The sequence below is a fragment of the Caretta caretta genome, chromosome 3, assembly GCF_965140235.1.
Source record: "Caretta caretta isolate rCarCar2 chromosome 3, rCarCar1.hap1, whole genome shotgun sequence".
NCBI lineage: Eukaryota > Metazoa > Chordata > Testudines > Cheloniidae > Caretta > Caretta caretta.
Genome location: NC_134208.1, coordinates 97030429 through 97057644, shown reverse-complemented (window position 1 = coordinate 97057644; position 27216 = coordinate 97030429). Strand labels below are relative to the sequence as shown.

Sequence of the window (27216 nt, the reverse complement as noted above, 5' to 3'; positions counted from 1 at the left end):
GTGGGATCGCTATACCTTCTACTGAAAACCAGAATTAAAAGTATGTCAACACTGTTTCCAATCCAAAGACATGATCCTGCTTCCAGTGGACATAGCAGAAAAACTCCTATTGACTTAACTGAAAGTAGGATTTTGCCCCAAATCAAAATGTTTCCTCACAGAACATGAGTGAGTGAATAAAAATGCAAGGGATTCCACGCTGTGAGTAAAAATGGTATTTGTCAAAGATAAAAACATCCTGATTTAATCTCCTGTGCCCTTAATACTTGGCAACCAAACACCATCAAGTTATTTTCCACATGGTGCAATACATCATGGTGTGCAACTCAGTTGTTGCTGTTTGAAAAAAAACTGGAAAATAACATGGTAATTCATTAATAGGGGGTGAGCTGTATAATATTGAAGGTAAAAGTAGCTCTCAACAGACAATCTAAATTGTAAGGGTTTTGGCAAGTCTTACTGTAGAAATTAATTCCTATATAGGTTTAAAGGGAATCTTCACCCTCTTGCATCTTGTGTTTGCATGTACACCAGTGCAAAGCTCGTGTAAAACACCAACACACTTTTTTGGTAGCATTTCACATCCATGTTGCACAAGCGTACGTGGCAACACAAGGCAATGCAGCAAAGAATCAAACCCTCTATTCTTTACAAAGAGAAAACTCTAGTGTTTTCTTCTCCGATATCATATAGGAAGATGAATGTTCCAGAAAAATCCTATATAACATTTTTATAAACAGAATGAATGATATACTTTTTAAAGTCAACAGGACTACTTGCATGTGTAAAGTGATGCATGTGCATAAGCGTTTGTAGGACTGGGGCTCCAGTTAGTTCTCAAATGTTGAAAAAACACTACAGTATTTATTTATTTAAATTAAACCCGACAACATTTCTGTGCAATAGCATTACCATCATTTTACAGATGAGAAACTGAGCCCCAGAAAGATTAAAGAGATTCCCCTTCAGATCATATTGCAAATCTGTGACAGAGCCACACACCTCTTAACTTCCACTTCTGTGGTTTATCTACTGCTCCTTACTTCCTCTCCTGCTTCCAGCATTACACATTTTGAATTAAACCTGAAACCTGAAAGTCCTAACAATATCTCAAAGGCTATGCCTCCACTAGTAGCTAGAAGTGAGATTCCCCTGCTCATGTACACATACTTGCAATAGCTCTGTAGTGATAGTACAAATAGCAGTGTAGCTGAGGTAGTATGGCTCCAACGTGCTGCTCTGCAAATGTCTTAAAGTGGAATTTCCAATAAAGATGCAGTGGCATCTTGTTCTCACATGGAATAAGCTGTAATACCCCCAGGAGGGGAAAGTTTTGCTATTTTGTAGCATTCTAAGATGCATCCCAAAACCCACTTAGAAGTCTCTGTGAGGATAATGGCTGTCCACATTATCTTTCTGCTATGGCAACAAAGAGTCTTGGATGGGTTCGGTTTGGTTCTTTGTAGGTAGAACGCCAGAGTGCGTCTGACACTTAGGGAGTAAAGTCTCCTGTTTTTGGAATAAGCATGGGGTTTCGGAAAAATACAGGTAAGTGTATTGACTGATTGGAATGGAACTCAGAAAAAATCATGGGGAGAAATTTAGGGCTCCTAAGGGAGCCCTTCTCTTTGTGAAATACTGTATAAGGAATATCTGCCTTCATGGCTCCTAGCTCAATGATCCTTCTTGCTGAGGTGATTGCCACCTTCATGGACAGGTGGATCATAGCACATGTTGCCATAAGTTCAAAGGGTTGACCGGTGAGTGTTGACAGGACGAGGTTAAGGTCCCGTTGAGGCGTAGGTTTAATGACCAGTGGGAAGGTCCTGATCAAGCCCTTCATAAATTGCACAGTAGCCAGATGTGTAAAGACAGAACATCCCTCCACCAGAGGGAGGAAGGCATTAATCGCTGCTGCGTGTACCCGCAATGAGCTAAGGGCCAAATCTGAAGTCTTTAATGAAAGGGGATAGTCTAGGATAACTGGAATGCCCACTGTATCAAATGAATGTTACTGGCCTTGTGCCCAGGCTGAAAAGCACCACCATGGAGCCTGGTAGCAGGCTCTGGTAGAATCTTTTCTACTTTGTTTAAGGATTTTCTGAATAGGGACAGAGAATGAACATTCTATTTCTGACACCCATCCAAATGCCAGGCCGTGAGGTGGAGTCAGCCTGGATTGGGGTGCTTGATTTCCCCCCTGTTTTGCTTAGGAGATCTTGAAATGGGTGGATCCTGAGTAGTGGGCATGAGGACATTGTTAGTAGTTCCATGAACCAGAGTTGTCTGGACCAGGAGAGTGCTCGAAGGATTATGGTGACTTTGTCATGACAGATCTGCTGTACAACTTGTGGTAGCAGGGGGAAGGGAGGAAAGGCATATCTGAGGTCAACCGTCCAGGAGAACACTGCCCTGGGAATCATGGTCTATGGCTCCCCTCGAGCAATAGTTGGGAAGCTTTCTGTTTGTCTGGGAAGCAATGAGATCCCAAAGCAGTGTACCCCATTGTGAAAATATGTTGGTTAGAACTCTGTCGTGGATCTCCCATTTGTGGTCTGCGTAGAGAAGCTTCTGCTTAACCTGTCTGCCAGGGAGTTGTGAACACCCAGGAGGTTTGCAACCTGTTTCATAATGTGGTTTCTGATGCACCAATTCCAAAGCCTGACTGCTTCCAGACTGGGGGACAAGATTTTGCCCCTCCCTGTTTGTTTATATAGACCACTGTGGTGATACTGTCTGATATTATCTGTACATAGAGTGAGTGTTTGAGGGGAAGGAAGACCTTGCACACAAGGTGGATCTTTCTCAGTTCCAGTAAGTTTATGAGTAGCCTTGCCTCTCTTGGGGTCCAGGTGGGCACCCCACCCTAGAAAGGAGGTGTCTGTTAAGATGGTGGCCTTTGGTATAGGACAGCTGAATGGAGTCCCCACAATGGCTTTGTTTGGGTTGGACCACTATGCGAGGGAGGAGAGAACTCTGGTGGGATCAGTGACGTTGGAGTTGATGCAATCCCTGTTTGGTCAGTAGGTTGAATGGAGCCAAGCTTGCAAGTACCGTAAGTGGATCTGGTGAATGGCATCATGTAGGTGCATGTGGCCTAACAGAGCAAGACACCAGTGCATTGTAGTTCACAGTCTGCGTGTGCTGAGATAAGAGATAAGGTTGCTCAATGTGTAAAACCTGTCTGTGGGGAGAAATGCTCTTGCAGAGACTGAGTCCAGACTTGTTCCTATAAAAATTATTGTTCTTGTGGGTGACAAAATGGACTTTTCTTTGTTTATGCAAAGAAAGGTGGCAAAAAGGTGCCAAAGAGATCCTGTTGCTGACGTGATTTCCTGATGAGCTTGGCCTATTAGGAGCCAGTCGTCCAGGTATGGAAACACCGTATAGCCCTGGCGTTTTATCTGGGTTGCTACCACAGCAAAAGCTTTTGTAAATATCCTGGATGCCACAGTGAGCCCAAAGGGGAGGACACAAAGCTAGAAGAGCTCTTGGCTAACCATGAAGTGCAGAAAGTTCCTGTGAGATGGATGAATATCTATGTGGAAATATGCATTCTTCCTGTTGAGAGCCACGAACCACATTCCTTCCTGAAGGGAAAGGATTATAGGTGCCAGCATAGTCATCCTGAATTTCAGCTTTCAAATAAAGATGTTGAGCTGCCTAAGGTCCAGGATGTGTCTCCATCCTCTGCCTTTTTTGAGGATTAGGAAATATGGTGAGTGGAGGCCTGTCCCTTGGTAGTGAGGCAGGATGTGTTCTATTACCCCCCCTCCACCCCAGTGTAAAAGGGATTCTGCCTCTTGTTGAAGAATCCGTTGGTGAGACTGGGATCAGGAAGGTGGTTTGTGAGGAGGGAAGGAAAGAAACTCTATGAAGTACCCTTGATGGATAATCTCCAGGACCCAACTGTCTGTGGTGATCTTGTTCCAGCTGTGGGTGAATAAAGTGAGACAGCCTACAAAGATGATCAGAGAGGAAATAGGTGGCATTTGTGGCGGTAAGTGGGTCTCGATCTGCATGTCGAAAGTGGCCCCAGCCGGTGTCTGGGAGTAAGCAGAGGCTGTGGCAGCAGAAGCAGCCGAGAAACAGGACCTCTGAATCTTCTGTCATTCGTGCGGAGGCTCAGGTGGACACTGGTAACATGAAGCATGTGAAAAGGGTGGTTGTGATCTAACGGGTTGTCTCTGGTGTTTCCTCGTGGAGGCTGGAATGTAAATCCCAAGGGATTGCAAAGTGGATCTTAAGTCCTTTAGAGAGTGCAGGGATTCATCCATCTTTTCATTAAAAAGGTTGGCCTCATCAAAGGGGAGGTCTTGGATGGTGTTTTGGACCTCACTAGGAAATCCTAACTGGAAACACGAGTACCTTTGCATGATCACCCTGTGGCCAAACTTCTGGTCATTGTATCTGCAGCATCTACCGTAGCCCAGAGAGCCACTTTTGCTACTAGTCTCCCCTCATTGGACTTTGACTTGGTAAGGATGTCCCTCAGGAGGGCAGGGTCTGAAAAGAGGGGAGACTGCAGGTAGAGGAGGAATATATCCTCCAGTGTTACAAAGTTCTCCATACAGCCCGGAGTCCGGGGAGTTCCAGCAGAAACATCTGAAATACCTGGCTTGTCTGTTGCAGCTGATCTGTCTTTGGATAAATGAGGTGGTACCGACAATGAGTTCAGACCCACATACATAGAAGGGAATGATGAGTGTCTATCTCTCTGCTTTGGTCTCACAGCCACAGCCAGAACTGGTGGATCCTTTTTTTGAGTGCCTTGCCCTCCAATCTGGCAGTTTTTGGTGGAGCTGGTTCCGTGGGTTCCATATGCAATGTCTCCCCCAACCTAGAACGGATCAGGAGCAAACGCATTTCTTATGGACAATCCTCTGTGGGCATCTGTCCTTACACCCATGAGAGTGCCCCTTACTCTCATAGGGAGTCCTGAAGAAGGAGTCCTTGGGCTTCGGTGGTAAAGGCACCGTCCCAAGGTTTCTGCTTGGAGAAGCACTGCTGGTCTGTTGAGGCCAATGTTCAGGGGGATCTCCTGGACCCGGGTCAGAACAGGGCCTTATTGCCTCCTCCATTGGGAACTTTTTTAGTCAGAGCCCTCAGGCCTCTCAAGTTCTGGGAGGGAAAGATCAACAGATACTGCACTTTGCAGAAATATGTGCCTCACCCACGCAGTACAAGCATCATTAATACTCATCACTGATGGAGAAGAATAGAGCACAGGAGACGCAATTCTTAAATTCCAGGACTCTGTGACTGGGGAGGATTTCCCCTGAATAGTGGGGGAGGAGGAAACCTATCCTATACTAACTATATACTATACTAACTATAACTACTAAGCGAGATATAAAAACTATTTACAAAAAGTTTACTTTACATGTTGTGCACGGAGCGAAGGAAGAAATTATTCCAACTTAGACCATGTGGCAGTAATAAGGAACTGCAGAGGCACTGACCTACACTGCCTCTTACAGCCTCAGTCAGGAGCATGAAGAAGGCTACTGCACAAGTGCAGGTCAATAGACACTGCTTTGAAGAATTTCCAGACTTGAGTGCATGAAGCGCATGCGTACCCAGGGGCGGAAAACACATAGGGACCAGCACTCGAAGAACTATGTATTTAGATATAATTAAAAGCACTTATCTACAAGGCTAGCTACCTGCAATTTCCTTTAAAAAAAGATAAAAGATGTAATATTTTAATCAGGGTGGATTTTATTTAAATCACTAGTCAGGAAGACTTGATTTAATCATGGATTTCTACATAAAAGTGCGTTCTTGTTGATTTTTATAACCTTAATACAGATTCTTCACAACTCAGAGATAGATGTAGGTTTCATTTTTAGAAGGTACACACTATACATTTTTAAAGTGATTTATTTTGAAAACTTTTCAGATTAGTTTTATAGCTATAACAGAAAATGAATAACTGTCAAGGTTCCTTCCCCACTCTGAACTCTAGTTCTCTAGAACTCTGAACTCTAGATGTGGGGACCTGCATGAAACCCCCCCTAAGTTTATTCTTACCAGCTTACGTTAAAAACTTCCCCAAGGTACAAACTTTACCTTGTCCTTGAATCGTATGCTGCCACCACCAAGCATTTAAACAAAGAACAGGGAAAGAGCCCACTTGGAGACATCTTCCCCCAAAATATCCCCTCAAGCCCTACACCCCCTTTCCTGGGGAGAGCTTGATAAGAATCCTCACCAATTTGTACAGGTGAACACAGACCCAAATCCTTGGATCTTAAGAACAATGAAAAAGCAATCAGGTTCTTAAAAGAAGAATTTTAATTAAAGAAAAGGTAAAAGAATCACTTCTGTAAAATCAGGATAGTAAATACCTTACAGGGTAATCAGACTCAAAACATAGAGAATCCCTCTAGGCAAAACCTTAAGTTACAAAAAGACACAAAAACAGAAATATACATTCCATCCAGCACAGCTTATTTTACCAACCATTAAACAAAAGGAAATCTAACGCGTTTCTAGCTAGATTACTTACTAACTTAACAGGAGTTGTGACGCTGCAATCCTGATCTATTCCCGGCAAAAGCATCACACAGACAGACCAAACGCTTTGTTCCCCCCTGCCTCCAGATTTGAAAGAATCTTGTCCCCTCATTGGCCATTTTGGGTCAGGTGTCAGCGGGGTTACCTTAGCTTCTTAACCCTCTAAAGATGAAAGGATCCCTCTGGCCGGGAGGGATTTTATAGCACGGTATACAGAAAAGTGGTTACCCTTCTCTTTATATTCATGACAGTGATATTTATGAAGTCATTGGGAGGCGAACTATCTCCAGTTCAACAGGTTAATCATTAATATTTGGAGGATTTTCTTGCCATGCTGTATTAGGAGGAAAACATCACCAGACAGAGATTTAAGGGTTTTATTTAACTAAAACAACAACATTATGTATTCTGGATTTTTTTCTTCAACAGCAAATGTATAATATTTTAACAAAACAAGCATATGAATTTTTGAATTTAGTTAAACATTCAAGTTTTTTAAAATCAGGTTTGTTTTTGTTAAAATTGTTTTTAACTAAAATAGTGAAATGAAATTTTTTAAAGAAAAAAACAAAAATTAAATCGATTGTGTCAGCCAAGTCAACATGAGAAACTTAAAATACTGGCTTCTGCAGCTAACTCAATCATCTTCACCTTCATCTTCCTATTTGTTCATAATCTAGAAAAGAAAAACAACCTTCCTGCTTTTTCAGGTCCCAAACGATTTCTCAGTTTGGAATGAATTAGTCCAAAGGAAGAAAATATTCTTTCAACAACGGCAGAAGAAGCTGCTGCTGTTAAATGTGAGATTATCACTTCAACAGTCTCTGAATCCAAGTGCTTAAGTGACTTCCACCAGTTCACTGGTGTGACTTTCTTTAAAACATCATCAGCAAACATATATTTCTTGAATGGCTCACCCTTAGCTCTGAAGTTTATTATAGTAAGCATTATGGAGGGATGATTGCTGGAGGTCCATGTCATAGCCATCTCCTCTTCTTCAGGAGTTAAGGTTTGACCCTGGTACCAAGTATTGAGAATATTTGCAAGAAAATGAGCTGGAGATTGTGCTTGTCCCATTCGTTTTTTTAATGCTTGTAATTTAACTCTGTCATTGTATATTTCTCTTTTTAAGATCTCACTCAGTTCCTTCCAAATTTCAACAGCGTCAGCAATAAAACAGCTGTTTCCCTGCATTTTGTTCAAGGCTACAGAAATAGGCTTCAGGGTACTAAGCATGTGTTCAACATTTCTCTTAAGCCCAATGTTGAAAACTCTGGCTGTGACAGTGCCATCTATTTTTTCACAATTTTGTTCACAAACTGTCATCAGATTAGGCCAGTTATAGATATAGTGCTCAGAACAGTCCACTACTGAGTTCCATCGCACGTCTTGTGGGAAAGTTAGCTTGGTTCCTCCCACTTTTTTCAGAGCAGCTGCTGCAAAGTGGTTGTTACAGAAATATTTTGCAATTTCAAGAACATTAGCCTTTATTTCTGGAGCACTGAAGTCTTTGGCTAGGAAGAGCATCAAATGAGCACTGCAATCGTATGTTATTAGCTTGGGACTCTCTTCACTCTCTTCTAAATAATTTCTTCTCATCTTGGATACATTCGCAGCATTGTCTGTGACCAAGCAGGGTACCAGACATTTTAATTTTTTTCCCCACAGTTTGTTATAGCTTTTACTGCTACTTCTTGTAAGTATTCTTCTGGTAAGTAAGTCACAGCTGACGTGCTGCGTCAACTCAACTTGTGCTTCTCATTCTGGTGGAGTACCGGAATCGACAGGAGAGCGCTCAGTACTCAATTTATCGCATCCGACCCTCGCTGTATCGATCACTGCCCGCCGATCTGGCGCGTAGTGTAGCCAAGCCCTCAGTAGTAATGCAGCTAACTTTCATTCTTCCATTGAATACTATCTAGAGCTGGTCAGTTTTTTTTCAATATTGAAAATGTTCATGAAAAATAGTTCATGAAAAATAGTTTTTCAAAATGTGTCAGACATTATCAAAAATAATTTATCATTTGCCATTTTCAAGATAAGAAGTTTAATGATTTTTTTAAAATTTTAATTTAAAAACCACCATGTGACTAAACTGACACATTCTTAAGTATTAAATATTCTTAAAACAATAGACGATAAATGAAAAATTCCAATTAAAAATCTTGTTAATTCCCCACTATACACCCCATTTTTCAACCAATCCACGTGTTATATTTTACAATCTATTGTACTCAATTGTGCAATTCCAAAATTCCCTTGTCATTTTTTTTCCTCCTTCTTAAATAAAAACAAAGGAATCCAATGAAAAAAATGTACAGTAATGCAATACAAATGTTTCATATTTGAGCACACAAGTTAGGAGAAGCAAAATGTACGGTTTCCATGGCAACATTATCTCTGCCACATTGCACACACTGCATATTAAATAACACATTGAACTGTAACTGAAAATACTATCTAAGTGTAATATGGGAGCCTTACCATTGCTATGGAAACCTTAATTTTGTATTTCTGAACTTGTTAAAGTTGCATTAGTGTGTTTTTAATACTGTATTACATAACCCTTGCTGCTCAACAGATGCTCAGATGCGCATTACACTCACAAATACTAGACAGTGAATCATATCATTTACACACTGTGCACTCTGACATGTCCCTGAAAAAACAAAGGAAGACTTCTAATTATTTCCCTCCTCTTTGCAAAATTCCTTTGTGTATTATAGCCAACAATCATATTAAACACGTTTAGTTCTATTCCCTTTCCTCCTGAATCCATTCTCTCTAAAGCCTTTATTAGCCTAGCAGTTTTCCCCTCTATCTTTCCATAGTAGAGGGCTGGAAATTGCATGTAGTATTCAGGGAGTGGACCTGTGCTGTGTATAAAGAAGAAACATCTCCCTCGTTGGAAACTTAATTCACCTAGTTATATAATACATGGTATGACTACATTTGCTTTAATAACTAATAGTGTGACACTGAATACTAATTTCTTTAAGAATAGATATAACCAGGTCTTTTCCACTTTACTACCATGCAGCCATTTGTACACTGCTGCAAACTGCATTAAATTACTCCTGTGAATAAGTGTTTGGAAGGCCACAGTTCTGCTATGATATTTCTATGTAGCTGAGGAAGACAACTAGCCATAAATGCCTTTGAAAGCTGCTCTTGTACTAATGCCAGAAAAGGCATAAAGTGGGACTGGAGGCCTAAAAAAAATTAGAATGTTTACGTCTGAGTCAGTGAGTTATCTTGTTTTTGCTATAATACTTTTTCCCCCATTGCTTCCCCCTTCGGCATTCCCCCTCATTTTCTGTGAGCTACAGAGAAAAGTTCCTACATTGAGGAGAAATCCAGCAAATCCCTGCATGTTTTATTTTTTTATATCTTGTCTTCAGAAACAGTCCAAATTTTAAATTTTTAAAAAGCATTTGAAGGATGGCCCAAGTCAGCTGATTCAGGTTGCAGGGTTTGGGCTAAGGGACAATTTAACTGCAGTGGAGACATCTGGGCTCGGCCTGGAGCCCAGGCTCTGGGACCTCGCGAGGGGGCAGAGTCCCAGAGTTCAGGCTCCAGACCGAGCCCAAACATCTACACCACAATTAAATAGCCCCTTAACCCGAGCCCTGCATGCCCGAGTCAGCTGAGATGGGCCAGCCCTGGTTTTTTAATTGCAGTGTAGACATACCCATAGGAGCTAAAACCAACTGAGTGGTCTGCCAAAGGTATAGGCATCCTGGGGCCAACAAGAAATTCCATTTGGAAGGAAAAGATTAAAGTTGGAAGCAGGTATTTGAGGCCAGTTTATGGGCAATACATATGCAATTCCACTGGAACTAAATAAAGTGCCACTATCAATCACACTGGCAAAAGAATCAATTAGCTTAGGAGTTCAGGGCTCAGTGTAGCCAATGCAAGCAGTATGAAATTGTTCCATCATGAAAGAACAAAAAAAGTGTTAGGTACAATAGAAGCAGGAAGCTTACCAGGCAGTCAGTGGGGCCACTGGACGATCGAGGTGCTAAAGGAGCACTCAAGGAAAATAAGGCCATTGCAGAGATGCTAAATAAATTCTTTGCATCAGTCTTCAATGCAGAGGATGTGGGGGAGATCCCCACACCTGAGTGATTATTTTTAGGCGATAAATCTGAGGAACTGTCCCAGACTGAGGTGTCAATAAATGAGGTTTTGGAATAAACTGATGAATTAAACAAGAAGTCGTCACCGGGATCAGATGGTATTCACCCAGGAGTTCTGAAGGAACTAAAATATGAGAATGCAGAACTATTAACTTTGGTATGTAAACTATTGCTTAAATCAGCTTCTGCACCAGGTGACTGGAGATTAACTAATATAACACCTATTTTTAAAAAAGGCTCCAAAGACAATCCTGGCCAGTAAGCTTAACTTCAGTACCAGGCAAACTGGTTGAAACTACAGTAAAGAAGACAGTTATTAGAGACATAAATAAACATGATATGTTCGGGAAAAAGCTTTTGTAAACAGAAATAATGCCTCACCAATCTTACTAGAAATCTTTAAGCGAGTCAACAAGCATGTGAACAAGGCTGATCCAGTCAATATAGTGTACTTGGACTTTCAGAAGGCCTTTGACAAGGTCCCCCACAAAAAGCTTTTAAGCATACTATGCAGTCATGGGAAAAGAAGGAAGGTCCTCTCTTGGATTAAAAGAGAGAAAACAAAGAGGAGGGGGAAATGGTCAGTTTTCACAATGGAGATAGTAGAAAGTGGGGTCCCCCAAGGATCTGTACTGGGACCTGTGCAGTTCAACATATTCATAAATGATGTGTGAAAGGGGGTGAACAGTGAGATGGCAACATTTGCAGATGATACAAAATTACTAAAGATAGTTAGGTCCAAAACTGACTGCAAAGAGTTACAGAGGGATCTCACTAAACTGGGTGACAAAATGACAGATGAAATTCAACACTGGTAAATGCAAAGTAACACACATTGGAAAACATAATCCCAACTATATACAAAATGAAGGGTACATAAATTAGCTGTTACCATTCAAGAAAGAGATGTTGGAGACATTTGTGGATAGTTCTCTGAAGCCATCCACTCAATGGGCAACGGCTGGCAGAAAAGCTAACAGAATGTTAGGAACCATTAGGAAAGGGATAGATAAGACAGAAAATATCTTAATACAGCTATATAAATCCATGGTACACCCACACCTTGAATAGTGTGTGCAGTTCTGGCTGCCCCATCTCAAAGAAGATATATAAGAATTGGAAAAGTTGCAGAGGACAACAAAAATGATTAGGGGAAATCAAATAGCTTCCATTTGAGGAGAGATGAAAAAGAATGGGACTGGTCATCTTAGAAAAGAGATGACTAAGGAGGGGGGAATATGACAGCGGTCTATAAAATCATGAATGATATGGAGAAAGTGAGTCCCTATTTATACAAGAGCTAGGGGGTCACCCAATTAAAGTAATAGGCAGCAGGTTTGAAACAAACATAAGGAAGTACTTCTTCACAGTCAGCTTGTGGAACTGGCTCCCACAGGATGATGTGAAGGTCAACAATATAGCTGGGTTCAAAAAAGAATTAGATACGTTCTTAGAGGTTAGTTCCACCAATGACTATTAGTTAAGATGGTCAGCAACCACATGCTTGAGTGTCCTTAAACCTCCAACTGCCAGAACATCTGGCACTGCAGACTTTCAGAAGATAAAATACTGGGCTAAATGGACCACTGATCTGACCCAGTATGGCCATTCTTATGGTCTTAGGGAATATTATCATCTAATAATTAATTAAATTTGGTAATTTTTGTGACAAATTAGGAAAGAAACAGTTTGCAAGGCACATGTGAACAAGAAGGTGATCAGGGAAAGTGTGGGACACTTACTGAATGGGGGAGGCAACCTAGTGACAGAGGATGTGGAAAAAGCTAACGTACTCAATGCTTTTTTCACCTCTGTCTTCACGAACAAAGTCAGGTCCCAGACTGCTGCACACTTCTTCTCTGTGAAGAAAGAAGTGGTTCAGGACTATTTAGAAAAGCTGGACGAGCACTAGTCCATGGGGCTGGGTGTGCTGCATCCGAGTGTACTAAAGGAGTTGGCAGATGCGATTGCAGAGCCATTGGCCATTACCTTTGAAAATTCATGGTGATCGGGCGAGGTCCCAGATGACTGGAAAAAGGCTAGTGCCCATCTTTAAAAAAGGGAAGGAGGAGGATCCAGGGAACTACAGACCAGCCAGCCTCACCTCAGTCCCTGGAAAAAGTATGGAGCAGGTCGTCAAGGAATCAATTCTGAAGCACTTAGAGGAGAGGAAAGTGATCAGGAACAGCCAGCATGGATTCACCAAGGGAAGGTCATGCCTGACTAATCTAATCGCCTTCTATGATGAGATTACTGGTTCTGTGGATGAAGGGAAAGCAGTGGATGTATTGTTTCTTGACTTTAGCAAAGCTTTTGACACGGTCTCCCACAATATTCTTGCCAGCAAGTTAAAGAAGTATGGGCTGGATGAATGGACTACAAGGTGGATAGAAAGCTGGCTAGATTGTCGGGCTCAACAGGTAGTGATCAATGGCTCCATGTCTAGTTGGCAGCCGGTCTTAAGCGGAGTGCCCCAAGGGTAGGTCCTGGGGCCGGTTTTGTTTAATATCTTTATTAATGATCTGGAAGATGGCGTGGATTGCACCCTCAGCAAGTTTGCAGATGACACTAAACTCGGAGGAGTGGTAGATACACTGGAAGGTAGGGATAGGACACCGAGGGACCTAGACAAATTAGAGGATTGGGCCAAAAGAAATCTGAGGAGGTTCAACAAGGACAAGTGCAGAGTCCTGCACTTAGGAAGGAAGAATTCCATGCCCTGCTACAGACTAGGGACTGAGTAGCTAGACAGCAGTTCTGCAGAAAAGGACCTAGGAGTTATAGTGGATGAGAAGCTGGATATGAGTCAACAGTGTGCCCTTGTTGCCAAGAAAGCTAACGGCATTTTGGGCTGTATAAGTAGGAGCTTTGCCAGCAGATCGAGGGACGTGATCATTCCCCTCTATTCGGCATTGCTGAGGCCTCATCTGGAGTACTGTGTCCAGTTTTGGGCCCCACGCTGCAAGAAGGATGTGGAAAAATTGGGAAGAGTCTAGCAAAGGGCAACAAAAATGATTAGGGGGCTGGAGCACATGACTTATGAGGAGAGGCTGAGGGAACTGGGATTATTTAGTTTGCAGAAGAGAATAATGAGGGGGGATTTGACAGCTGCTTTCAGCTACCTGAAAGGGGGTTCCAAAGAGGATGGATCTAGACTGTTCTCAGTGCTAGCAGATGACAGAACAAGGAGTAATGGTCTCAAGTGGCAGTGGGGGAGGTTTAGGTTGGATATTAGGAAAAACTTTTTCACTAGGAGGGTGGTGAAACACTGGAATGCGTTACCTAGAGAGGTGTTGGAATCTTCTTCCTTTGAGGTTTTTAAGGTCAGGCTTGACAAAGCCCTGGCTGGGATAATTTAGTTGGGGATTGGTCCTACTTTGAGCAGGGGGTTGGACTAGATGACCTCCTGAGGTCCCTTCCAACCCTGATATTCTATGATATGAAAAGCGCTTTACAATAGTTAGATAATGGTACAAACAACATTTGGACAGATCATTAAGTGGTCCTCCGAGACCCTCAGCAATTTTCAAGTGGTCTGTGAAAAAAAAAGTTTGAGAACCTGACTTAAATTTTGAGGAAGTTCCCAAACTCCTGCATTAAGTGAAACAAAGTTAGTTCCTTGTTAAGTAAGAACATCAGTGGGTAGCTCAACAAGTCAGGAGAATTGTATTAATTCTTTGGCTTGGCTCAGGCAGTACTTACAAGGGCTGCTAACTACTGCAAGGGTCCATAGCTGTACGGAGGCTACACAGTTCTGATGTCATCTGTTCTGATGTCACCTATCTCCCATATAATAACACTGAATAACCAGGCACACGCAACTAATGAAGCCCAGTGTTCTACGCTGAAAATAAATTACTGGTGAATCAAATGGACTTTCCTTGGCCTCATAATCTGACTTCCTTAGACACTGTAACTGATGAGTCCTTGTGAGAAGCAGGAGTGTACCCAGGGCTCTCTTTGGTAGTCCATTGTTCTTCTCCTACCAACTCTGATGGCTCTTCTGACTGCCTGGTATTCAGCTCCTCCATTCTCACTATATGGCAAGGAGGGTTGCTACCTAATCAGTCATTGTGTAGTTTTCAGTCACCTGGGCCAGGGGTGGCAGAGCCTGCCCAAAAGTGGGGGGGGCCAGAGCCCCCCACCCCTCCTCTTCTGCCTGAGGCCCCACCCCCAACCAAGCTGGAAGCCGGAGCAGGCCAGGAGCCACGGACCCAAGACAGAAGGGTCCGCAGCTCCCCAAGCAGCTCTTACCATAGCCAGACTGTGGCCCCCCAGCTGGAGCTGGGTCCAGGTAACAGCCATGTGCAGCACACGGGCAGCTGTGGGGAGCTGCGGACCTTCCTGCCCTGCGGGGGGGAGGAGGGGCCCCACGGGGTGGAGACACAGGCTGGGGGCTGCTCTCGATCCCCCCCACTCCGGGCAGGTGGAGAGGCTGTGGCGCCAAAAAGTGGGAGGGCGTTGGCCCCCTTGCCTCCTCCTTCTGGTGTCCCTGATCTGGGCTGCGTCTGCCTGACTGACTGAGTTTCACCAGCAAATCCAACTTTACACACATGACACATATGAACACAGGCCTAGCTTGAAACTATGTTATCCACTTTATAAATGTTACCTCTCTGAGCCAGGGATTGTAAATTGGCTAGTTGGGGAGGATTACCGAGCTCTGCCCAGGAACTTAAATCAGTGTGGAGAGGTAAAAAGAAAAGGAGTACTTGTAGCACCTTAGAGACTAACCAATTTATTTGAGCATGAGCTTTCGTGAGCTACAGCTCACTTCATCAGATGTATACCGTGGAAACTGCAGCAGACTTTATATACACACAGAGATCATCTGTAGTTTTCCCCACGGTGGCTGGGTGTTAGGTCCCTAACACCACCAGCCTGTCAGCCACTCAGGCACTTCTCTGGGGAACGCCAGCCCCATCTTCACCTTGCAGATTAACAATAGATGCACCTGAGTCTCTTTGAAGTGTTCCCCTGTGATATCCAGCCCCTGACACTGTCTGCTCACAGAAATCCCAGATCTACTGTTCCCTGTACCCAAGTTACTAGTTTGACCTTAAACTCTCATTTCTGTATATCACACAGCACTTGTAGTAAAACAAAAGAAGATTTATTTAAGAAAAAGAGTGATGGAAACAAATGGTTACAATACAAAACAAATGCAAACCTGGGCCTACACTTAATATATCAGGTTCACACACACACACAAAGTTCGGACTGTTGCAGAGCTGTCTGGCTTCATAGGAACCAGGATCTAATTTTTCATGAAAATGCCTGTATACTTCAAAAGGTCTGCTCTGTGAGTGGATACAGAGCGCCTCTCCCCCTCAGTGTGGTACAGAAACAGTCTTTTGTCAGTATTCATAGGGTGATTTCCTGTCTGTTGTAATGTTCCTTTTTCACCTCCAGATGGTTTTGATTGTTTGCAGCTGATTGGTAAGCTTAAGTATGCACTTAGATCTTTTATTGTTTTATTATACATTTTCTCTGTAATGTTTTTGTCCTAAAATAAATGTATTGTGCTCTGTGTACATCTGTCTGGTCTCTGGTAAACCATTGTCTTTGCTTATGAGAGAAATAAAGAGTGAAACTGCAGGTGCAAAGCTAAGTCACACCTGGTGAGATAATCACAGTAAACTGTAGGGGACTGCAGCCTAAAACCCTTGTCTGGAGGAAAATGGGCATAGGTTCCTGTCCCAAGGGACGTGACAGCTAGAGGCCTGAGACCTCAGGGGCATCCCTTGAGCAGACCACAGACGGGGTCAGAGGTGTATATACTCCAAAAGAGAAAACACATAGTTGGACATGTGCCAGCAAGTTCTTCTAGAACAAAACAGTAGTCTAAAAGGCCTTTTACTAGGCAGTTCTCTGTCCAGTGCCACTACGTTGCCTATTCTTTCAAGTGCTAGGCAATAACTCATTGTCAGAACCCTGGGGAGGTAGGGGAAATGGTTCTGACGCTGAAATTAACACACCAGTAGCTCTCCGGGGTAGCTCTCACTTTTCCCTACTCAGAAAAGTACTGCTAGGTTCAGACTCTCAATCGTTAGCAAATTCATCATCCAGGGCTTGGTTGGCAGCTTGAGTTTTGCCAGTCAGGATGGGTATCACTTGAGGAACTCACAATACCCTTCGCCCACGGTAGCTACTTGCTCAGAAATGACTGGGTAAACATCCGGATCATCATAATATCCTAGCTGGACAGGGCAGGGCTGAGACTGGAAGTCAGAACATCAGCTGGATGAGTTGATGACCCAGTGAAGTAGTAATTCCTGGAACAGTTGCTCCTACTTTTGTTAGACGGCCAAATGACCTTGCTGAAACTATTCTGGGGCTCTTATCAGGGTCTAATGCTGTGCCAAATACCTTGTGAGACCTTCCATTTTCTCTCGCTTGTGTAGAGGGTGTCTGCAATTCCACCTCTAGTACAAGACGGTGAGAGACAGGTGGTCTGAATAGCCAGAGCAAGGCAGATCAAGGGAGATTCATCTAGACACAGACAGTTCAGAGTTTGTGTAAACACAAGAAATGCTCTCTGGGATTTCAGTTTTATCTCAGAAGTTCTGATTTAATCAAAACAACACACATTTTTATTTTTTCTATGAACCAAAAGTCCCTGCCTGTGTTTCTTCCATGCAGCTCAACACTCAGTAAAACCCAAAACAACACTACCAACCAAACAACAGGTATTCTATTCAGATTCTTATGTCTCCCCAAAGCTCCCTGCTAGTCTCCTCTCCCCCTTTTGGAGTAACTCAGACTACCTTTAAAAGATGATGTACACAAGAGGGAAAATAGCTTGTGCCCTTTTTTGCTTCTTTGTGAGACATAAAGCCGGTCTCTATTTTTTCATAAAGGCGAATGGAGAACCAATAAAATGGTAACTCCAGGAGAAAGAGTGAAAACTAAATAACCAACAGAGAAAGGGAGTTTTAGCCATATGGTTTAAAAATGAAGAAAAAAAAAAGTTTTTAATTCAGGGGTGGGCAAACTGCATCCCATGGGCCGCATTCAGCCGTTTTAAGCCGGCCCTCGAGCTTCCGCTGGGTTGTGGGGTCTGGGGCTTTCCACACTCCAGCCACAGAGCAGGGTTGAGGGCCACTACACGTGGCTCACTGAGGCAGCCACATGGCCCCACTCCGGAGCTCCAGCCAGGGAACAGGATCGGGGGCTGCTCCATGCAGCTCCCGGAAGCCACAGCAAGACCTCCCTCCGGTTCCTACATGCTCCAATGGCCCCCTCCACTGCTCCAACGGAGAAGTGACATGCCACTGCTTCCGGGACCTCCCCACGCCCCAATCCTCTGCCCCAGCCCTGATTCCCCTCTCACCCTCCAAACCCCTGGATCCCAGCCCGGAGCGCCCTCCTGCACCCAAAACCCCTAATCCCCAGCCCCACCCCAGAGCTTGCACCCCCACCTGGAGCCTGGATCCCTTCCCGCACTCCAGCCCTGATCCCCACCCCACCCTCCGAACCCCTCGGTCCTAGTCCAGAGCAGCCTCCTATATCCCAAACTCCTCATTCCCAGCCCCACCCCAGAGCCCTCACCCCCAGCCAGAGCCCTCAGACCCCCCAGGTACCCCACTCCCCCACCCGGAGCCCCCTCCCGCACCCTGAACTCCTCATTTCTGGCCCCACCCCAGAGCCCACAACCCCATCTAGAGCCCTCACCCTGTCCCGCACCCCAACCCCAATTCTGTGAGCATAAAATTTCTATTCCCAGATGTGGCCCTCGGGCCAAAAAGTTTGCCAACCCGTTTTAACTAATACCTGTTTAACGTACATGACTAATGTTTTGAGCCTTCTTTAAGATTCAGCACCTTTGTCCCTTCATTTAATGTGTTACAAACTCACAATAAACATCCCTGAGACTTCCACAAGCTCCTCCAACAAAACCAGACAAACATTCTTGACATTTATTTCAAAGGTAAAAAGAAATATGGGGGGATGGGAGGGGGAAGAGCCATCAGGTATTCTTTATATATCACAAAGGAGCAAAAAAGAGCCCACATTTATTTTAAATCCTTTATAAGTCATCCTAATGTGTTGAGCCCAACTGGGCTCAGCTGAACTTAATTAGCTTCTTGCTGGGCATGCCTACTTGAGGTGTAACTGAACCTTTGCTGGGAGACAATCAATAAAACTTAGGCCACTATCTGGCTTGAAAGGGCCTCTTCATCGGGGCACTGCCTGGGTGGGGAGTGGCAGGGCTATAGGATCCTGGTTAGGGATCAGCAAAACACCTGTACATCCCGTCAAACTCTACTTTATTAACAGTCCCATGGAATCTGAAATAACCACAAATGGTTAAAAAAAGCCATTGTTTTACCTTTCAATTTACCATCATGTTGGGGCATTCCTTACCCAAGAGATGATTTCTTACTACATGAAACAAATGCCACTTACTATTTTATTTACCTGATGTTTTTCCATAGTGCCCATCACCACAGTACCCATGTATTGCTGAATCCTCAACTCTCCTTAGCTATTCCTGGCATGTGTCCCGTCCAAGTAATGGCCCAGCCTAACCCCATTTAGCTTGAGATCACAGAACCAGCTGGTATGGCAGCAAGCCACACCAGTTCCCCTTGAAACTTAAGTGACAGCACTAGTCTCATAAATATTAATAGTTTTAGTCTTTTCCATTATTATGCTGGTTTAGAACATAAGAAAATAAACAGAAAACAAGACAGACGGTGTGTGGGACAGAAAGTACAGAAGTGAGAGTAACTGCAGAAATGGAAAATGCCATTGCTAGGAAACATTAAATTTAGTTTGAAAATGAGTCAGGTGCTAGTTGACATTTTCTGGAGATAAGCAGATGCCTGTGCAATTAATCCACATCAGGCTGGTATTCCAATAATAATTCACTCTTATTATTGTGAGACAGCCTAAACGGTCTCCTCTCTTCTCCATTTAGGCCTTGACTACACTAAACAATTAAGTCGGTTTATATTTGGTCTACATACAGCCACCGCAGTAATTACTGCAGTTTTTCATGTCCACACTACCCTCCTTCTGCCAGTGTGCACGTCCTTGTCAGGAGTCCTTGCTCCAACTTAAGTGAAGCAGTGTGAGCTCTGCTGTCAGGTGCTGACAGCCCGGGCTGTAGGCTCTGCATGGAGCCCCACTGCTGGGTGCTGACAGACCAGACTGTCAGCACCCAGCAGCAGGGCTCACAGCTGTGAGCTCCATGCAGAACTGATAGGCAATGTAAGTAATGCAGTGTCTACCCAGTATCTACCCAGACACTGCATCGCCCTAACTACATTGACCTAAGCTCTATGCCACTCATGGAGGTGGAGTTATTAGGTCAGTGTAGTGGGGGGACTTACATCAGCGGGAGCAACACTGCAGTGTAGACACTTACAGCTGCTTTACATTGACCTACCTCTGTAGCGTAGACCTGGCCTTAGTCCTCATCTTCTAAGGTGAAGGAGCTGGTTCTTTGCCTGTATCTCAGGAAGGACCATAGGGGATCCCTGGGCAATAGAGATGGGAAAGGGTTCTGAATGAAACAATTTCCTTCTCTTCTCTCCTCCCAGAGAACTGATGCTACTCCATCAGAATCATAAAACTGATTGTGTACAGGGGAAGATCTGTAAATAAGCCATAATTTGGGGAATCTACAGAAAGAGGGATTGCATCCTAAAAATCAATTAATTTGAAAAAAGACTTGGGGATCCTGGTGGATAACCAGCTGAACATGTCCTCCCTGAGTGAGGCTGTGGCCAAAAGGATAATGTGTTCCTTGGATGCATCAGCAAAGAAATATCAAGTAGGAAAAGAGTAGGGATTTGAATGAAAACAGCACTAGAAAGACCATTACCAGAATACTGTGTCCTGTTCCATGTCTACACTTCTAAAAGGATGTTGAAATATTGGGAAGGTTTCCAAGAAGAGCAACAACAATGATTTGAGAACTGGAAAACCTTCCTTACAGTAAGAGATTTAAAGAGCTCAATCTATTTAGCTTACCGAAGAGAAGTTAAGACTTAAGCATGGTCTGAATATACTTACATGGGGAGAAAATACCTGATGATAGAGAGCTCTTTAATCTAGCAGACAAAGGCATAACAAGATCCCAGAGTGGGGAAGATGAAACTAGATAAATTCAAACAGGAAATAAGGCACACATTTTTAATAGTAAAGGTAAATAACCATGGGAATTGCTTACCTAGGATGTGATAGATTCTCCATCTCTAGACATTTTTAAATCAAGACAAGAAGTCCTTCTAAAAGATATGCTGTAGTTCAACTACAAATTTTTAGGCTTGATGCAGGAAATGGTAGGCAAAATGTTATGGCCTGTGCTGTGCAGGAGGTCAGACTGGATGACCACCATGGTCCCTGCTCATCTTAAAAAAAAAATCTAGGAAACCCCCAAAGGGGAGCCTCCAAGGTGTGAGAGTATCCCCTTCTGGTACTTAAGAAGAACAGAAGTCACAGACCCATGATCAGTTTAAGACGCCTGAACAAGTATTGAGCAAATTCAGTTGATAGGTGACACCGTCCAGCCTGGCTCAATTTCAGCAGCTTACCCCTGAATGACATTCCGATCAACAGCCAGCACAGGAACAGAGAATATTTGGTCTGGTTTTCCTCGTGGACGCAGAAGCATTTATGATGAATAGGAAAAACATACATGCTGGAACCCTCACTAAAAACAGCTTCCTTCAGATTCCAGGTGGACTTTACCATGGCCCTGATAAATCTCCCAGGGAACAAACTAGGGAAAATAAGGAAGAAGATAAAGAGATTCCTCAGACTTCAAACAGTTCCTCAAAAACTAGGCTCAAGTTCAGGGGTTACTATCTCTACCATTCAGTCAAACCTCCCATGTCTGGATCCGTAATTGGGCCCTCTAAAAACTGAAAGCTAACCTGCCTCACAGTGGTTGTTCATATGACAACATCTTTAGTGGAAAGTGAATAAGGAAGTCCAATGGTGTCTAAACCACATGAACACATGGAACAGCAATGTAATCTGTCTGTCTTCCCCCATGGGACAGTAGAATCAGATGCCAGTCTGTCAGGTTAGGGAGCAAAATGTGAAAAATATCAAAAAGGGGACAATGGTCCCTTAAAGAGTCAAACTGGTACATAAACTCACTGAAGTTTAATGACTGGAGTGTTTGCCATCATGATTTTTGTGAACAACTGAGACAGACTGTGGATCCTTCTAGAAAAGGGCAATGCAACCAATGTATGGTGCATAAATTGCCTCAGGATGGTCTAAAATCCTAGAAAATGTCCAACATTGCTGAAGGCTTTGGATCTATATTGTCTGCTGTGCCAAGTCTTGGTTCAGGTCCAGTATATTTCAGAAGTGACTAACCTAAAAGCAGACTGTTATTCTTACCTTCAACATGATGCCTGGGGGAAACTCCCCAGTTATTAATACAAGTTCTTGGGCCCAAGCAATAGTCCAATTTGCCTGACGTCAGCTCTACTAACCCAGTGAAACTAGTATTATTATTCCAGAACTGGAAGAATAACAACTCTCTTCCCGTTGATGACCAGTAAGCAAACCTTGGCTATGCTGCTTTGTCTGGCATAGGATCCTCCTCTCTAAATTAAAGGGAGTGGTAAAATGTTCTATTATCAGTTGTGTTCCAACCTTCCTTCAATGCCTACTAGAGTATAAAGGGAAATTGGGCTTTCCTGTCCTCTATTTAGCTCACAATTATCCTTTTGTAAAAACCTCTTCTGCCAGTATCAGCAATTAATTGGATCAGACAGATCATGTGGCAGGCAATATAGATACTTCCATGTATGAGACACCCTTTGGCGCCACTTTGGTCATCCATCTAAAGGAGATGTATCAAGTCTGACAATTAGGTTACAGAAGAGGTCCTGCTTTAACATTGTTATCATCTACTCTGTTCTCCAAATGAATGCAGCTCTATATCAGCACTGAATATAGAAGCTCAATGCCTTGCCTTAATATTGTGATGCTTGCAGGCACCACACTGTAGGAAAATCAGGACTTATAGAAAGATATGGAGGTGAAATATTGAGTACTGTCACTCCCTGAGTAATTCCGCTTGCATTCTCCAAATCTTAAATACAGAGGATAACAAACAGAAGCATTCTTATTGATTCACTTCAAGTTCAAGAGATGATTTATCACTTCAACATTAGAGATGACAAATCAGAATCACAGCTACATCAAATGAAGAAATGCTGCAACTCATAGAAACCGGAACATCACAAGGGAAGAGCTCATTGAGGCGAGAGAGGGACAGAGAGGCATGTATATACAGTATGTTTTCTGGAAATGTTCCTTGTGTGATGCTGTGCTACATAATAAAGAAAAGGAAGGCACTGTACATAGAGCCTCCATGTTCTTTAATAAAGAACAGAATTTCCCGCAAGATTCTTCTGCAAAATTCACAATACTGTATCATAAATGAACTAAACAGACAATGGACTCAATCCTACGAAGTTTTATGCCTGGGAATAACTTTGCTCATGGGATTGCTCCTGTTGCAGTCAGTGGGACTACTTACAAGAGCAAAGGTACTCACAGGTATACAACTTGCAAGATTGAGTCCATTATCTATTTAGTTCATTTATGGAAATCTTCCAGGAACAAGAGTTTGAGAGAGAAGGAGGACTGGAAAATGGAAGCATTTTTACTTTGGCTTGCTTTCAATTTTCAAGATCTGCAGGGCTGCTTATACCATTTTTCAGATGCTGTATATATATTTCTTGGTGTTTCTTTTTGCAACCTGCAGTAACTTTTTTTTCTAATGTTATATTTTGTACATATAATACCAGTATTCATTCTTTAAAATATGTAAAAAATTTGTGTAAGAGATAGACTGGAAAGACTTCTTCAATATGCATGCAAAATATTATCCAAATACAGGCACTCAATGTAGCTCACAGCAGCTCCACACAAATCATAATCAATTAGTGCATAAACATCACCCATTTAAAAGTCCATAATTATGTATTGATATAAGCATGTACAATGACCTCATGGAAGTGCAGTATTCACAGACCATTAAGTAAATAACACACGTGATAAAATTACATAACTGAGTATTTACTCTAAAGACTAATGTCAAGAAGATAGCTGTTAAAAATCCATAGCCTTGATACTGCAGGCAGATCGACACAGGTGAATCCCTGTATCCACTCAAAGAATCATACTGAAATCAGTAAGGATGTGAACAGGTGTAGGGTCCAGATGCTCAAATGAAATTGCAAGATCTGGGCCCAATATATCCACTCTCATACACCAAATATTGCTTATTAGCTATTGTCTTCTCTCTGTTTAGAAAAGAAAATTAAACTATAAAATGTGTTCTGATATCATGAGTCTGAAAATCAGATGTCAGGACTATTAATCCAGGATAACAATCCATCCACACTTAAAACTGTTTAAAAAAAAATACAACGGCACAAGTCAGAGTCCAGATTTGTAATGTTAACTCTGAGCAGCCTCTCTTCTCTTGGTCAAATTTTAATATGTTTGTGACCAATGTCGTTTGATAGTTAAAATACATCTATTTGTTTTAAATAGAACCATCACAACCAACCCCATTTTCCAATAATTCACATGCTGGGAATCTTACAACTGCCCCAAATCCAGACTGATGCAAGACAATGAAAATCAGCATTTGTTCTTTATTTTGAAATTGTATTTGAAACCAAGTTTCTAGCCCACCAATTTTCCTGAATAACAAAGGATATCAGGTATGAAGTTATGTCAGACACACTGGAATATGATCGTTGCCTATTGCTGGATGCTTCCGTGCATCACTGCAGTGACTACCCACCCCACATCACCCAATACCTACGACAGATTTCATGCTCCCAAAATATCATTTAAGGCCCTTCCCTCAAATTACCACCATCACCTTCTCTTCCTCCTCCTCAGATTAAAAAAAATGAAATCTACTACTTGGAAGTACATGTAAAAATTCTGTAATCCTAACTGGAAATATATTTCAGAACGTGTTAAAGGTGGGAGAGGAAATAATTACACTATTTGCAAAAGGATTTTAATTGCAGAGAAATAAACAAAAAGAATTGGATAGTAAAATCTTTGAAGCAGGACTACAGAGATTGAAAGCAGCTACCTCGCTGTGGGTACTACCAAAACATAACCAATCCGGTAAAGATTCAAGCGAAACCCCCCTTCCCCAAACACAGGCTAGCTGTACATGCACAACACACAATCTGCACCTTTCAGTCCCGCGGCTTCCTCAAGTCCGATGTTCCCCCTCTGGTTTTGCTGTCACAGCCAAGCCAAGGAAACCAGCATTTCTGAAGCCAGACAAACTAATGCACTTCCCCATCTGCCCGCCTCCTCTTCGCCCGCCTCCTCCTCCCCCCTCGCCGGCTGTGTTGTTGTGCCTCTGAAAAGGCAGGTTAATGGTTATGAGATCTGCAAAATGTCAGCCCCCGATGGAGCCCCCTTCCCCTCCCCAGGCGGCTGCTGGGTCACCCCCTCCCCAGCCTGAGAGGGGCATCTCCCGCGCAGGGCTCGCTGCCCGCCCGCTGAGACCCACCCAGCTGCACCGGTTCCTTCAGCCGCGGGCCGGGCACTTGCGTCTGGGTCTGGGTCGGATCCTCTCAGGGATGCTCAGCGGGGCCCCCATGCCCCCCGGGCGGCTTCAGCAGGCGCGGGTGGGGGTCGCTGCAGAGGCGCGGACGCGGCAGCCCGGGAACATCCACGGCCGCCGAGGGGAGGTCCCCGGAGAGACCCGGCCGCTGCACCTCAGCTCAGCCCGCTGCAGAGAGCGCGCAGCTCCCGGCCTCCGCCAGCAGCATGGTCGCCAGGCAGAGCCCGCCCCGCCTGCGCCGCACCCACCCAGCGGCCCTCGCCACCAGCGCGCCCCGCTCCCCCGGCTCTGCCTGCGCCGATAGCACGGCCCGCAGCTCCGCCCTGCCTGGCCGCAGGCGCCTTCCCCCTGCTCGGCCCAGTCCTCCAGCGCCGCTCTGCGCGTCGGCTCCCTCGCCCCCGAGGGAGGGGGACAGTATTAGCCCCTTCAAAATGTCACCGCAGCTTTCGGCCCCGTGATTTGTCCCATTGAGCACACCAAGGAGCCGGCCCTCAGGTTGCTCATTTTCTAGGCAAATTGACTTGTCTGAGGGGGTTTTTTGGTGGGGGGGGGCGAGGAGGGGGAAGAGAGATACATTTGCCAGTGTCAAGGCCTCAGTCTCACAAGTTGCAACATAAAGGGTTGACCCCCCCCCTCCCCCTGCACCCCCATAGAGTCCATGGCAGGGTCAGCACCTTAATCTGAACAAATTAGTGTTCCCTCAATTACTTTGGGACCCAAAAAAACAAGTACATACACTTTTTTTACTAGCTCCCCAATCCTGCAATTTGATCCATGTAGTTGGCCCCTTGCACCTATGATGAGCCCTATGATAGAATCAGGGCCCAAATTTTAAAAGTATTGAAAATTGATAACCTTAATTTCAGTGGGAAAATGAAAAACCTATGATATTCATATTCCCTGCCTCCCTACACTCCCAGCCTCCACCTTTCTTCTTCTTAGGATAAAAAAGTGTTCTGTTTTAAAATCAGGAAAATAAATATATTTTCCTACATTATTTGACTTTGGGCAACAGCAGGTCTCGAGCATACAAGATTTGTCATTTTTGTAGCTATTCCATTAGAGTGTATAATGTTCACCTCTCTCTCTATTCCTCCTTTTAGTCTGTTTCACATTCACAGCTCCAGCTCTGGAAGTCCTGAGACTTCAGAAGCAGGCCTGAAGGCTTTAGCAAGCCCACAAAATCATGAACTGCAGACTAAAAGCCTGAGGTTAAGCAGTTATGTATATAAATACCATGGGCGACAGGTATCATAGGCTGGGGGAGGCTGTGCCTCCCCAAACAGCCAGCTGTGGCCCCACACATGCTCCATCCCCAGGTCCCCCCTCCAGCTTCCGCTAGGTGCAGCTCCACCCTGTGGGGTGGCCGCAGCTCAAGCCGCACTACCCACCCTCTTGGCGCTCTGGGCCTAAGGAGGCTGAGGCCACGCCATCCACCCTCCCGACACTCTGGGGCTGGGGGGGCCTGCAGCCATGCCACCCACCCTCCCCGTGCTCAGGGTGGCTGCACCACTTACCTCCCGGTGCTCTAGGGTCAGGGAGGCTGTGGCTGCGCTGCCCGCTCCAGGACTGTGGGGGAGGCTGTGGGCACTCTGGGGCTGAGGGCTCTAGCCTAGGGCCGAAGCTGGCAGCTGCAGTGGAAGGAGGGCTCTGGCAGAGGGCATGGAAGGGTTGAGGCCTCAGGCAGATGGGGCGGGGCTGGGAGCTAGCCTCCCTCAGCCAGCAGTTCACACACCACCCATGATAAACACACAATATTCCCCATGCTTGTAAAATGAGACTCTCATAATGAAATGCCAGATAAAGAATAAAGTGCCATAGCAAGGCAGCTCTTTTAAGATAAGAAATATTATCATGCCTTCCATATGGGCCTAGCCTATTGAAGCCCCATTCTTGGTTGGTCCCCAGGCATTACCCTAATAAGCATAATTCACAATGAAAGGAAAACACTGTGAAGAACCAACTGGGACATTT

At 44.1% G+C, this 27216-nt stretch overlaps 1 protein-coding gene across 4 annotated transcripts in view; it reads right to left on the bottom strand.

Moving 5' to 3' along the window:
* The window catches only part of NCOA7 (nuclear receptor coactivator 7), a 161440-nt gene extending 134559 nt beyond the window's left edge, over positions 1-26881 (bottom strand). For 2 of the 4 annotated variants that reach the window (XM_048844622.2, XM_048844628.2), the window contains exon 1: positions 25189-25496. The gene's annotated coding sequence lies outside the window, so the exon portion shown is untranslated. Of the gene's footprint in view, positions 1-24862; positions 25018-25188; positions 25497-26759 lie in introns of those variants that run through there. The other 2 variants (XM_048844624.2, XM_048844623.2) reach the window with 2 other exon arrangements.
* Between the last annotated feature and the right edge of the window lie 335 nt (positions 26882-27216).